Below are 15,024 nucleotides of genomic sequence, written 5' to 3' on the forward strand. Positions count from 1 at the left end.
GGGAAAGTGGGGGGAGGGAGGAAATTACCATGGGATATTGTTTACAATTATGGAAGTTGTCAATAAAAAATAGTGTGTAATGAAAAATTTAAAAAAATATTTGCAAGGAGAGAGAGAGAAAAAAAAAAAAAACTGGTGCAGCTGGGCATGGTGGCACACGCCTTTGATCCCAGCACTTGGGAGGCAGAGGTAGGAAGATCGCCATAAATTCAAGGCCACCCTGACACCTCAGAGTGAATTCCAGGTCAGCCTGGGCTAGAGTGAGGCCCTACCTTGAAAAAATAAAACAAAACAAAAAAAAACTGGTGCAGCTCCAGATGCATGTACCACTTTGTGCATCTGTTTTATGTGGGTACGGGGGGATTGAACTCAGGCCATCGGGCTTTGAAAGCAAGTACCTTAACTAATGAGCCATCTTTCCACCCTCTGGCTTTTTTTTTTTTTTTAACAGAAATAGGCAGGTAGAGAGAGAGAGAATGGGCGTGCCAGGGCCTCCAGCCACTGCAAATGAACTCAAGAAGCGTGTGCCCCCTCTTGTGCATTTGGCTTACATGGGTCCTGGGGAGTCAAACCTGGGTTCTTTGGCTTTTCAGGCAAGTGCCTTAAGTGCTAAACTATCTCTCCAGCCCCGCCCCTTTTCTTGAGGTAGGGTCTTTCTCTAGCACAGATTGGCCTGGAATTCACTATGTAGTCTCAGGCTGGCCTAGAACTCTGCTCTGGAGTGCTGGGATTAGAGGCATGTGCCACCATGCCCTGTTCATCACATTACATTTATTTATTTATTTTTGAGGTAGCGTTTCACTCTAGCTCAGGCTGACCTGGAATTCACTATGTATTCTCATGGTCTCAGGGTGGCCTTGAACTCATGATGCTTCTCCTACCTCTCTCTACCTCTGCTGCCCAAGTACTGGGATTAAAGGTGTGCACCACCAAGCCCAGCTCCATATTACATTTATTTATTTTATTTGTTTGACAGAGAGAAAGAGGCAAAGAGAAAGAGAGAGAATGGGTGCTCCAGGGCCTTCAGCTGCTGCAAACACACTTTCCAGATGCATGTGCCCCCTTGCGCAGTTACAGCGCTTGCCTGCAAAGTCAAAGGACCCAGATTTGATCCTCCAGTGCCCACATGAAGTCACATGCACAGGTGGTGCATACGTCTGGAGTTCATTTGCAGCAGGTGGAGGCCCTAGTGCACCCATTCTCTTCGGCCCTGCTCTCAAATAAATAAAAATAAAAGTAATTTTTTAAAATTAATGATAAAAACTCTTGCTAAGTGGTTAAACTTTGAATTTTTTATTTTTTGAATTAAACTTTGAATTTCCAGCTGATGGCTGGAAGAGTTCACGAATGGGGCTGGGTTCTGGAGAGACGGCTTTGCGGTTACGGTACTCGCCTGTGAAGCCTAAGGGGCAGATTCGACTCTCCAGATCCCATGTTAGTCAGACACACAAAGAGGCAAGCGCAAGGTCACATGTGCCCAGTAGGTGGTGCAAGGGTCTGGAGTTAGAGATTTCAGTGGCTGAGGCCCTGGCAGGGCAACTCTATCTCTCCTGACTATCTGTATAAAAAAAAGAAAAGAAAAGAAAGAGAAAAAAGCATAGGGTGGGGGAGGAGGGACCTGCCCCGGGGCCTATGGAAGTCATGAGCTTCAACAATGTAGAGAACCTGCTGCCTCACATCATCTGCCTGGTATACAAGGGCCTATGGCATTAAGGTCTTCCCCAAGTAGGAGGATGTCTCCGACCTGCAGGTCACCATTGAGGGGCCCAAAGGGACACCCCAAGCCACAGGTCTGCTCCGCACGAAACTTTTACTGGGCAAGGACTTCCCTGCCTCACCACCCAAGGGCTACTTCCTCCCTGAAATCTTCCACCCGAATGTGGCTGCCCATAGTGAGATCTGTCAACGTGCTCAAGAGGGACCAGGCTACAGAGCTGGGCATCTGCAGTGAGCTGCTCACCTTCAAGTGCCTGCTGATGCTATGGTAGAAAAGAAGCTAAAAGTTGAACTGATTCACTAAATCACTGGTAAGAGTTCATTGCTGAGGAGCTAAAACTTACCTTGGTCAACAGATAGAAAAATCCCCAAAAAAGGAACTGTCCAGAAAGGGCCCAAAGGTACAATAAGAAAGAAAGACAGTTTAGGTGAAAGCAAAGTAAAATGGAGTTCATTGTTAGGATGGCCTGACTACAGAAATGATCGATATGCAAATTGCCACATCTTGTTCGTTCACTCTCCGCTTGGCTATGAAAACTGTAAAATGGAAATAAAATCTCAGCTTGACCCAGAGCTTCTCCGGAGGGTGACCTCAAGCTCCTTGGTCCCCGAGTAATAAACCCTACTTTTACTCATACTAGCGTTGGAGTGAATTTTCCAGAGAATTTCTACAATAATCCACCCTAACCTAACCCAGCCTCAGCGCTCAATGAGGAAGCAGGCCGTCTGCTCTTGAAGCACCATGAGGAATATGCTCCCCTGCCCATTTGCTTGCGGAGGTCCCGCTCAGAGGCAGCTGTAGTGGGCTCATCTTCCTCCCTCCTTTCTTTCCCTCCCTCACTCCGTTTCTAAGTTATTTAAATCATGGATGCAAACCGGCCGGCCGTGATGGCTCACGCCTTTAATCCCAGCACTCGGGAGGTGGAGGTAGGAGGATTGTAGTGAGTTTGAGGCCAGCCTGAGACTACGTAGTGAATTTCAGGTCAGCCTGGGCTACAGCAAGACCCTGCCTCGAAAAACAAACAACGAAAAATTATGGCTGGAGTGGAGCAGGGTGTGGGGAGTGGCACTGGGAGCTGGATTTTTTTTTTAAAATTATTTATTTATTTATTTGAGAGTGACAGACACAGAGAGAAAGACAGATGGAGAGAGAGAGAGAATGGGCACGCCAGGGCTTCCAGCCTCTGCAAACGAACTCCAGACGCGTGCGCCCCCTTGTGCATCTGGCTAATGTGGGACCTGGGGAACCGAGCCTTGAACTGGGGTCCTTAGGCTTCATAGGCAAGCGCTTAACCGCTAAGCCATCTCTCCAGCCCTGGATTTGATTTACTAAATAAAGTTGAAAAAGCAAAAACAAAACAACAACAACAAAAAACAAACGCAAACCCTAAAGACAAATCAAGAGAGATGGAAATGAAAGAGGGAAAGGAAAAACTTCTATTCAAGTCTCCTTAGGACTCCTTTCCCCTACTTTCTTTTGTTGTTGCTGCAGTTGGTGGTGGTGGTGGTTTTCCAAGGTAGAGTCTCACTCTGGCTGAGGCTGACCTGGAATTCACTGTGTAGTCTCAGGGCGGCCTCAAACTCACCTGATCCTCCTACCTCTGCCTCCCGAGTGCTGGGATTAAAGGTGTGCGCCACCACGCCCAGCTATCCTTTCCCCTACTTTAAAAAATTATTTATTTGTTTGTAAACTGAGAAAGACAGATGAGAGAGAGAGAATGGGCACAGCAAAGCCTCAAGGCACTGGAACCCTTGTGCACCTGGCTTTACCTGGATACTGGGGAATTGAACCTGGGTCGTTAGGATTTACAGGAGAGGGCCTTGACCGTTGAACCATCTCTCCAGCCCTGTCTTATACATACACACACACACACACACACACACACATATAGGCAAAGGTGGTTTATTTTCGTTTTGTAACATCTTCCACAAACTGTGTAGCCAATATTCTTCCCACCATGTCCCTCGTGAGCTCTAGTCCTAAAGAGGATCATTTACTTATGTTTCCTTCCAGAGATATTCTATGCTATTTTGCTCTTAACCGGAACTACCCACTACCCTCCATGGGAAAGCATTTGGACAAAATGTTCCCTCTTGCTAGTGTAAAACGTTATTGCAATAATTACCATAGCAATTTCCAGTATGCTTGTTAGTAAATATGAGAAGGTGTAACAACTGTGGCGTGCCTGGCATGCACCAGGCACAGTGCCGCATGGCCGGTCACTGAGAGTAGCTTTCCCTAATTCTCAAAGGTTTCCTCACCCATCTCTGTTTACCCACACAGCTCAGGCTCTTAAAGGCAAGGTCTGTATCCTTGGCGTATTTGCATGGCCCGCACACAGGAAGGGAGGTAACAACACAGGTTTACTGGAGTGGTAAAGAACCAATGGACAGAACCAGCGGAGGTGGAGGCCTAAAGGAACCACCTGACCCAAGGGAGTTATTATTGTCCCCATTTTCCAAGTGAGAGCCAGAAATTTGTGTGACCTTCTCAAAGCCACTTGGGCTCTGGGAGCCCTGTGGCTCTTATTAGTAAAATGAAGATTGCTGGGGTTATGATAAGAAAAAACACAAATGTAATGCCTGCTGCTTAGTGTTATCTTGTCTTTCATTATAATAACAAGCACTCCACGTGTGGCACATTTTCTCATATTTGTTAATTAACATAACTAGACCCACTATAACAAATTCAGTGACTCCCCCTACCCCCTTGAGGATGGGTCTCTAGCCCAGGCTCACCTAGCGTTCACTCTGCAGTCCCAGGGTGGCCTCAAACCCAGAGTCCTCCTACCTCTGCTTCCCAAGTGTTGGGACTAAAGGCGTGTGCCACCACGCCGGGCTCAATAATAATTTTTTAATTAAAAAATTCCTGTGACATTGCTCTCTGGAACCTGAAGCTAGCTCTGTATAAAATCCCCGTGGCACTTGAGTGAGATCCCCAGATCCTACAACAGAGGTTCGTTGACTCTGTGAGGTCCACACACAGGACTCTGGGAACCTTGGAAAGGTGTGCATTAGGAGCCCTCCAGCCTAGTAGGATTCTGCGGGAGCAATGGAGCAAGACGCCAAGTGAAGCAGGGGACATAAAAAGAGCCATTAACTTCAAAGCTCCCAGGAGCGGGCAGACCTCCCTCCTCTGACAGACAATGAACAGGAAGGAGACTGAGACCAGGACAGTAAAAAGTGGCCAGACAAGCCTCCCTGAAGCTAGGGACCCTCTAACTGCAGGCAGCAGTGCGCTGTTTTCTTTGGGCCACCAGGATGTCACAGAGTCACCTCCAAGAGACAGGTGTGCAGAGACAGGAAGTGAAAGATGCACAAGGCTTGGGCAGCAGCCTCTGAGCAGAAGCAGCTGAGAAGCTGGAAAATCTATTAAAAAGCAACAACAACAGCAAACCCAAAAAACAGCCAGGCGTGGTGGCACACTTTAATGCCAGCACTCGGGAGGCAGAGGTAGGAGGATCACAGTGTGTTCCAGGACAACCTGAGACTACCTAGAGAATTCCAAGTCAGCCTGAGGTACAGTGAGACCCTGCCTCAAAAAACAAAAAACAAAAAACAACAACAACAAAAAAAAAAAACTTGGGCCAGGCCTAGTGGTCCACGCCTTTAATCCCAGCAAGTGAGAACCTACCTCAGAGCCCCAACCCCCTCTCAAGAAAACAATAACAACAACTTTTTTACCTGGGCATGTTGGCTTTTATGTCTATAATCTCAGTATCAGAGAGGCAAATGCAGGAGGCTAGAGAGATCCAGGCCTCCTGCTGGGAGAACATAGCAAGACCTGTTTCCAAAGAGGGGAAAAAAATCTTTTTTTATTGCACATGTCACTGTGTGTGTGTGTTATTACATTTCTGGCTGTTACGATCAAATACCTGAGGAAGGACCCTGGTTCGATTCCCCAGCACCCACATAAGCCAGATGCATAAAGTGGAGCAAGCATCTGGAGTTTGTTTGCAGTGGCTGGATGCCCTGGTGTGCCCATTCTCTCTCTCTGCCTGTTTCTCTCTTTCTCTTTCTTTCAAATAAATAAAAATTTTTTTTAAATTATTAAGATTTTTTTTGAGGTAGAGTCTCGCTCTAGCCCAGGCTGACCTGGAATTCACTTTGTAGTCTCAGGCTGGCTTTGAACTCACAATGATCCTCTTACCCCTCCCTCCCAAGTGCTGGGATTAAAGGTGTGTGCCACCATGACCAGCCTGAAATATCATTAAGATCTTGCTCCAAAGCACCAGCAGGTGACTTGTGTAAAATTAACATCCTTGTCTAGACACACAGACAGTCAGGGCAAGGCAAGTTGTTGGAAATGTACTGTAATCATCCAGTAGAGAAGTGGTGGAGGTGGTTGGATCTGGCAGAAGCAGTGGAAAATGTTGAGGGCGGGAAACTGAAAGTAGAAGCTGGTGGACGAGATGAGGGGCAGGAGAGAAAGAGGGGGTTCATCATGACCCCAAGCTTATTTTTTATTTTATTTGTTCGAGAGAGAGAAAGGAGGGCAGATGTATAGAGATAACGGGCACACCAGGCTTATGTGGTCTTGGGGAATTGAACCTGGGTCTTTAGGCTTTGCAGGGCCTGAGATTGCTAGAGTTTCTTTCTGGCACCCATATAAAAGGCTGGCCATTGTCGGGCGTGGTAGAGCACGCCTTTAACCCCAGCACTCGGGAGGCAGAGGTAGGAGGATCACCGTGAGTTTGAGGCCACCCTGATATTACACAGTGAATTCCAGGTCAGCCTGGGCTAGAGAGAAACCCTACCTTAAAAGACTAAAAAAAAGCCAGGCATGCTTTTAATCTCAGCACTCGGGAGGCAGAGGTAGGAGGATCGCCATGAGTTCCAGGTCAGTCTGAGCAAGAGTGAGACCCTACCTTGAAAAAAACAAAAACAAACAAACAAAAAACTAAAAAAAAGCCAGGCATTGTGCTGCATGCCTTTCACCTCAGCCCTTGGGAGGCTGAGGGCTGAGGTAGGAGGATCGCTGTGAGTTCAAGGTCAGCCTGGGACTACATAGTGATTTCCAGGCCAGTTTGGTCTAAAGTAAGGCCCTAACGTGAAAAACCAAAAGAACATAATGGTTTCCAAAATGTTTTTGCTCAGTTCATTGCCTTTTATTCTTATATTTCCCAAGGCAGGCTCTCATCCTACCCAGGCAGACCTGGAACTCACTGTGTAGCCTAGGTTGGCCTTGAACTCACATACTCTTACCTCAGTATCCTGGGTGCTGGGAATATAGGCATTAGCCACCACTAGCTTCACTTTAAAAAATGTTTTTTACTACAGAAAGAGAGAGAGAGAATGGGCACACCAGGGCCTCTAGCCATTGCAAAGGAACTTCAGACATATGTGCCACCATGTGTAGCTGGCTTATGTGGGTACTGGGGAATCGAACCTGAGCCCTTAGGCTTTGCAGGCAAGCTCCTAGCTTCTCAGGCATCTCTCCAGCCCTCACTTTTGTTGTGTGCATGTGTATGTGGAGGCCAGCGTTGTCACTGGATGCCTTCCTCAATTGAGCTATTAATTAATTAACTAATTAATAAATAATAATTAATTGAGACAGGATTCACTCTAGCCCAGGCTGACCTGGAACTGACTCTGTAACTTCGGCTGATCTTGAACTTAAGGTGATTCTTTTTTTAATTTTATTTTCGAGAGAGCAAGAGAAAGAGACACAGAGAGAGAATTGGCTACCAGGGCCTCAGCCAGTGAAATTGAACTCCAGATGCTTGCACCACCTAGTGGGCATGTGTGATCTTGCGCTTGCCTCACCTTTGTGCATCTGGCTTATGTGGGATCTGGAGAGTCAAACATGGGTCCTTAGGCTTCCCAGGTAAGTGCCTTAACAGCTAAGCCATCTTTCTAGTCTATTAAGATAATTCTTGTACCTTGGCCTCCCTAGTGTTGTGATTAAAGGCATGGGCCACCACACCTGGCTCTATTTATTTATTGGCAACGAAGTCTCTCGCTAAACCTAGAGCTCACAGTGTAGTGGTGAGGCCGACAACTTCCCGCCATTGGCTTATCTCCCTCTCTCACCGTCTGTTTTCAGGCAGTCTCTTCTAAGCACACTCCCCACATGCACAGCTTTTGTCTCTGCTTTTGGGGAACTCCAAAATAAAACAAAGCAAACAAACAAGAAAAGACACGAGAGTAGCATGACCCATGCAGAGTTAGCATGGTTGGGGGGGTAAAGTGAGAGGCAGGAGCACGTGACCCCTGGCTCTGAGTGACCGGAGGGCTCCAGCTAGGCTCTCACGGGGCGGGGGCGGGGAGAGGTGTATCCAGGCAGGAGGCGCAGCTGCCGCGGTGAAGGCTCCAAGCAGGGATGTGCCTGGCTTGTCAAAGAAGAAACAGGGCAGCGAGTTCAGCGGGTGAGGAAATGAGGTGGGGCTGAGGGTCAGATCCATCTGTTCGGGTGGACTTTTCTGTAAACCAGGTGTAATGACTTGGGAATTTATTCAAATACCATGGATGAGGAGTTAACGGCAGGTTTTAAGCAAAGAAGGAACGTGGCTTGATCTTGCGTTTCAAAATGTCTGGTGTGGCTTCAGTGTGACAACAGCTTTCAGATGAAAGCAAGGTGCCTGCTAAGGTCACCATCGTAAAACTTCTGTCGGTAACCATGGTAGCTGGACCCTGTCCTGTGAAATAAATGCATTTGGAGAGAAGTTGATTTGGGATATTTTTGTAAAGAATAATAGCAAATAAAACAAGGACCCATAATATGCCAGGCATTCTTCCAGAGTAGAGATGAATTAAATCATCTGATGCTCATAAAGTACCCCAGAGGTGGACAGCATTCTTAGCCAAGGAGCAGTATGGTTGAGGAACTGATCTAAGATGGCTACTCTGGCAGACAGAGATTTGAACCAGTGGGGTCCACAGTTTACCTTCTATTGCTGAGCCTCTGCTCTTACTTTTTAATTTTTTTTCCAGATTGGCCCCGGGGCCTTGAGCATGTGAGGCAAGCGTGCGCAGCCTGTGCTCTGACCACTGAACTCCCCTGCCTCACCAGAGCCTATTTCCTGCTCAGAGATCAGACATGAGCGTAACGGCAAGAGAAGGCTGGAGATGAGCTGGGTGCCCAGGGTTCCAGGTGGTCTGTGAAGTTTATGGGAGGTCATTGTTTGGGATGGGAGCTGCTGCTCTGGGTTGCAACAACCCAGATCCAACCAAATTGCAGTCATTTGGGCTTCAGAGATACATAATAAACAGAACTTAGAAACAAGGCCAGTATTCCAGAAAACAGGAGGTTCACAGCAACCAGCCTCAAGAGGCCCAGCGGCTCTGAGTCAGTTAATAAGTTAGTGCCCCCCTGCATCAACTCGATGAACAGAGTGAAGTGATGGTGGTCCCCTATGCTCCCAGCACCCAGGAGGCTGAGGCAGGACAGAAAGTTCCCAGACAACTGCCACTACAAAGTAAAACCCTGGAGGTTGGGTAGATGGCTCTGCGGATTAAATGTGCTTGCTTGCAAAGACTAATGACCTGGGCTCAATTCCCCAGTACACACATAAAGCCCAAAGCACAAAGTGGTGCATGTGTCTGGAATTTGTAGCTGCAAGAGGCCCTGGTGCACCCATTCTTTCTCTCTGCTCCCAAATAAATAAAATTATATATATATATATATATATATATATATATATATATATATATATATTTGTATGTATTTTTCAGAATGTTTAAAAAAATTATTTATTTACTTATTTGGAAGGAGAAAGAGTGCCATCAGGGCCTCTAGCGGCTGAAAATGAACTCCAGATGCATAGGCCACTTTGTGAATCTGGCTTTACATGGGTACTGGAGAATTGAACCCTGGTCTTTAGGCTTTACAAGCAGGTGCCTTAACTACTGAGCCCTCTTAAGGTAGGGTCTCACTGTAGCACAGGCTGACCTGGAATTCACTCTGTATTCTCAGGGTGGCCTCAAACTCATGGCAATCCTCCTACCTCTGTCTTCCAAGTGCTGGGATTAAAGGCATGTGCCACCATGCCCAGCTCCCTATATTTTTTGAAAAACAAAACACTGTCAAAAGATTTAAAAAGAGGGGCTGGAGAGATGGTTTAGTGGTTAAGGTACTTGCCTAAGAAGCCTAAGAACCCAAGTTGCATCCATATAAGCCAGATGCACATGGTGGAACATGCCTCTGGAGTTTGTTTGCAGTGGCTAGAGGCCCTGGCACATCCATTCTCTCTCTTTCATATGTATGTATGTATGTATGTATGTATGTATGTATGTATATATATATGCATATGTATAGAGATATAGATATATGTATGTATGTAGTCTCAGGGTGGCCTTGAACACGCAGTGATCTTCCTACTTCTGTCTCCTTGAGTGCTGGGATTAAAGGTGTGTGCCACCACGCTCAGCTAATAAAATATTTTTCAAAGACGATTTAAGCGTGGTGGTACACCAGCCTGAGACTACATAGTGAATTTGAGGCCAACTTGGGCTACAGTGAGATCTTACCTCGAAAACCCAAAAAGATTTAAAAAGAAAGAAGAGCTGGAGAGCACTTGCCTGCGAAGCCTAAGGACCCATGTTCTACTCCCCGGGTCCCACATAAGCCAGATGGACAAGGTGACCCAGCACAAGGTTACGCATGAGCACAAAGGGGGCGCACGTGTCTGGAATGTGATTGCAGTGGCTGGAGGCCCTGGTGCTCCAATTCTCTCACACTCTCTCTCAATTAAAAAAAAAATTAATAAAAAGAAAGAGAGAAACTTTGAAGTAAACAGTTTGCTTTTTGTTTTCTATCTCCTATTTCTTTACATTCTGCCTAGAGTGCTCATATGTTGATTGGCTCCTGGAGCATTGTGTTCTATAGGTAGGATGTGGTCTGACTCACGAATGAGTCACGAGTAACAGGTCTTAGACACTCACCTTGTTGATGGTTTGTCCTCTGACGCAGGCATTGCTGTTAGGACCTCCCTGTTTCTGGGCTCTACACCATCACTGCCATGTCAGGGAAGACCTCCACCCTCTCTGCACTCCTGGGAAGCATGTCCATCCCTACCGCTGCCCAGTACTGCCCTGAGTCCCCTTCTGTGCCTGTAGAAAGCTTAGGTCTATCATATTAGGAAGGAAAAATCATGACATCAAAATAAAAGAGAGACTGATTGAGATAGGGAGGGGATATGATGGAGAATGGAGTTTCAAAGGGGAAAGTGGGGGAAGGGAGGGCATTACCATGGGATATTGTTTATAATCATGGAAGTTGTTAATAAAAAATAAAAATAAATTTTGAAAAGAAAAAAAAATTAAAAAAAAAACCAAAAAATATTAGGTCTCCCATGCATGCCTTCTGATTGCTCAACAATTAAAAAAATTATTTGCAAGCAGAGAGGTACACAAAGAGAAAGAGAGAGAGAGTATGGGCACGCCAGGGCCTCCAGCCAGTGCAAACAAACCCAGCTGCATGTGCGACTTTGTGCATTCGGTTTTACACGGGTACTGAAGAACCGAACCCTGGCTAGGCTTTGCAGGTAAGTACCTCAGCAGCTGAGCTACCTCTCCAGTCCTGCTCAAGAACTTTTATGCCTGGTTCATCATCACTCTCTAACACAGCTCTTGCTTTTATGTCTTGCTATTTTCAGCACCCAATTCCTTAGATGACCTTTACACACAAGACAGGCTGTCTGCCTTTCCCCCAATCTCGTCTTCCACCCCAATCCCCCAGCCACCCCCGCTCTGCTCTCACCCCATCCGAAACCTCAGTATCCCCTCACTCTCGAACCACAGCTGCCCACCTTTCCCCAGCTCACTCCCTCAAGCCTCCTTGATGTTCTGGAGCCTTCTGCCCCTGTCTCACCTCCTGTCTCCACCTTGTCCAGATCCAGTTCCAAGGCCCTCCAGTCACCCACCGGCCCCCACGTGTGGTGCCCTCGCCTGGCTCGTGCTTTGAAGTGATTGTACTGGCCGCAGTGCGCTGTCCTTCGACACAGGGGGAGGAACCCTGTCGCCTTGTGCAGCAGGCCTGGACAGTCACAGGACGCGCTGGTGTCCGCCAGTGAATTCACTCATCGTGAGGTTCTGTGTGCTTTCTGCTGGGCCGGGCGAGCCTCTGTTTGATGCTTCTCGGAGGTTGTCCTGGACACGCTGCGCGGCCGCTGCCGGGAAACTCACAGGAAATGTGCACACTGTGTCAGGCCTCAGCTCACCCCTGATCCGAAGCTCTGGAGGAGGTGAGCGGAGCAGGCTGCTTTCACGGTTCTTCCTGGAGGGTCTGATGCATGCTCTCCGGCTAAAATGTCAGCTGTCCGTGCTTCCTGTCGCACAACAAAAACCAGTTCAAATCTTCAAAGGGCTTCCTTCAGAGAGCAGGGCAGCGCCCCTCCTTCACATCCTCCCTGCAGGCGCTGAACGAAGGCAATAAATGAAGCCAAAGGTAGGCTTGTCCCTCTGGCCAGGTGGACCTTGTCTCTGAGCTTCTGCTTTGCCCTCATCATCCTCTCTCTTTCTCTCTCTCTCTCTCTCTCTCTCTCTCTCAGCAGAGGGGAGGAGGCCTCCTCCCCTCGTTATTCTCTCTGGGAGGCAGGGGAAGGTTCTCCGTCCCCAGGGCCACCGAGTCTGCCATTCCTCCCGAGGCGCTGTCAGCGGAGGACAGCTGGACTGAGAGTTACCTCGGGACGGACAGACCATCGGCAGTGTGTGTATCTGATGCCTTCCTATAGAACGCAGCACAAACGTGCCTTCAGAATATAGATTATGTGGTGCCCTTATCAAAATCCTTGTTCTAGCTCACTCCCTCTTCTCCCGTAGGCAACTGCTGCATGTTTCCTGCCATCTCCTCTCCCTGCAAATATGCCAACACTTCCACCTCCCACCCACCGCTGTCATGTTCAGCTACTTCCTTGTATGCCAAGAACACAAAAGAATGAACTTCTGCAAGCTCTTACCTGTGCCAATGCCCTCAGGTCTGTCCCCACAGACACACCAAGCCGAACTGCTGCTCTTGTTTTTCTTTTCTTTTCTTTTTAAAAAAACATTTTAGTTAATTAAGTTATTTAATTATTTGAGAGAGGGATGGAGAGAGAGAAAAAAAGGGGGGAAGGGAAGAGGCAACTATATATAGAGAAAGGACTGGCAGGGCCTCCAGCCACTGCAAACAAACAGGGCACATGCGCCCCCTGGTGCATCTGGTTGATGTGGGTCCTGGGGAATTGAATCAGGGTCCTTAGGCTTCTGAGGCAAGGGCTTAACCTTGAAACCATCTCTCCAGCCCCTTGCTGCTTTTCATATGCCACACTTTCTTTACAAGAGCTAAGGAAATTAGGCAAGAGACCACGATACTTGCTGTCTGCTAAACAAAATGAAAAGACCTAATGAAGAAGGCAGAAAGAGAGGTAGGAGGATTGCTGTGAGTTCAGCCTGGGCTAGAATGAGATCCAATCTTGGAAAACCAAAAAAAAAAAAAAAAAAAAAGAAAGAAGGCAGGAAGAGGTTGAGTCACCTTCCTCCACCCCAAACAAGCAGCTCACAATGGAAGAGAGACACCTTCCTCCTCGGGGAGAGAGGGTTTCCATCTTGAAATCCAGTACTTGGCCCACTGTAGGAAAACGTGAGTGCTGAGCAAAATCATCAGACCTCTTCTGCCAAGGCAGGCAGCTGTCCTCCGACTCACGGCCACACCTAAGCCGCTTCCTCCCTCCCGCCACCCCTTCCTCTTGCTTGGCAAGACGTGTGGCCAGAACTGCTACCTTGTCACAGGCAATTCCCTTCATGCCTTAAAGACTGGCTTATGCCTCACTGTTCTACCGACAACATTACTCCAGCACCATTCTTTTTCTTTTTTTTTAATTTAAGTTTTTTAAATTGACAGCTTCCAAAATTGTAAACAATATCCCATGCTAATTCCCTCCCTCCCCCCAACTTTCCACTTTGAAACTCCACTCTCCATCATATCCCCTCTCCCTCTCAATCAGTCTCTCTTGTATTTTGATGTCATGATCTTTTCCTCCTCTTATGATGGTCTCGTGTAGGTAGTGTCAGGCACTGTGAGGTCATGGATATCCAGGCCATTTTGTGCCTGGAACAACACGTTGTAAGGAGTCCTACCCTTCCTTTGGCTCTTACATTCTTTCTGCCACCTCTTCTGCAATGGACCCTGAGCCTTGAAAGGTGTGATAGAGATATTGCAGTGCTGAGCACTCCTCTGTCACTTCTTCTCAGCACCATGATGCCTTTTTTTTTAAAAAAATTATTTATTTATTTATTTGAGAGTGACAGACACAGAGAGAAAGACAGATAGAGAGAGAGAATGGGCGCGCCAGGGCTTCCAGCCTCTGCAAACGAACTCCAGATGTGTGCGCCCCCTTGTGCATCTGGCTAACGTGGAACCTGGGGAACCGAGCCTCGAACCGGGGTCCTTAGGCTTCACAGGCAAGCGCTTAACCGCTAAGCCATCTTTCCAGCTCACCATGGTGCCTTCTAAGTCATCCCAAGGTCACTGCCATCTGAAAAGAGAAGGTTGTCTAACCAAAAGTGAGAGTAGCATTAATATATTGGTATGAACATTAAGGGAGGTGCTTACTGGACAGTTTGATGAGCATAGTATACACACTTAGCCAGACAGCAGCAGACGTTACACCCTTAGGGCTCATGACTACCCCTGTTGTAGGTTTTCAGTATCAGGGATATATTCCCTCCTATGGAGTGAGCCTCCAGTCCAATTAGAGGGCAGTTGGTTTCCCCCATATCAGATGTGCCACTATTGCACCTGTTGGCTCAGTTGGTCTGGCTGACCAAATATAAGGCTTGCAGTGTCCACTGTTGAGTATCTTCACTAGTGATTTCTCTCTCTCCCATTAAACTGCATGCAGAATGGCTTCTTCCAGCTGTCAGCTGGTCTACATGGAGGAGGCTTTCACTGTGAGTTCAAGGCTACCCTGAGACTACATAGTGAATTTCAGGTCAGCCTGAGCTACAGTGAGACCCTACCTTGAAAAACCAAATATGTATATTTTAGATAGATAATTTATTTATTTGGAGAGAGAGAAAAAATGGGCACATCAGGGCGTCTTGTCCCTATAAACAAACTTCAGACAATGTGCCCCTTTGCCCATCTGGTTTTATGTGGGTAATTGGGAATCAAATGCAGGCCAGCAAGCTTTACAAGCAAGTGCCTTTCACTACTAAGCCATCTTCCTAGCTCTCTAAGTGAATTTTTAAAAATGTATTAATTAATTTATGTATTTGAGACAGAGAGAGAGGGAGAGGCAGACAGGGGGTCCAGGGCCATCTGAATTTGATTCCCCAGCACCCACAGAAACAGCTGAGTGTGGCCATGCGCAGCTGTAACCCCAGTCC

At 47.3% G+C, this 15,024-nt stretch overlaps 1 pseudogene; it reads left to right on the forward strand.

Annotated features, from left to right (window-relative positions):
* The first annotated feature begins 1,641 nt into the window (after positions 1-1,641).
* Positions 1,642-11,729, forward strand: LOC101613631 (annotated as a pseudogene).
* The last annotated feature ends 3,295 nt before the right edge of the window (positions 11,730-15,024 follow it).

The sequence above is a fragment of the Jaculus jaculus genome, chromosome 6 (genome assembly GCF_020740685.1).
Source record: "Jaculus jaculus isolate mJacJac1 chromosome 6, mJacJac1.mat.Y.cur, whole genome shotgun sequence".
NCBI classification, from domain to species: Eukaryota; Metazoa; Chordata; class Mammalia; order Rodentia; family Dipodidae; genus Jaculus; species Jaculus jaculus.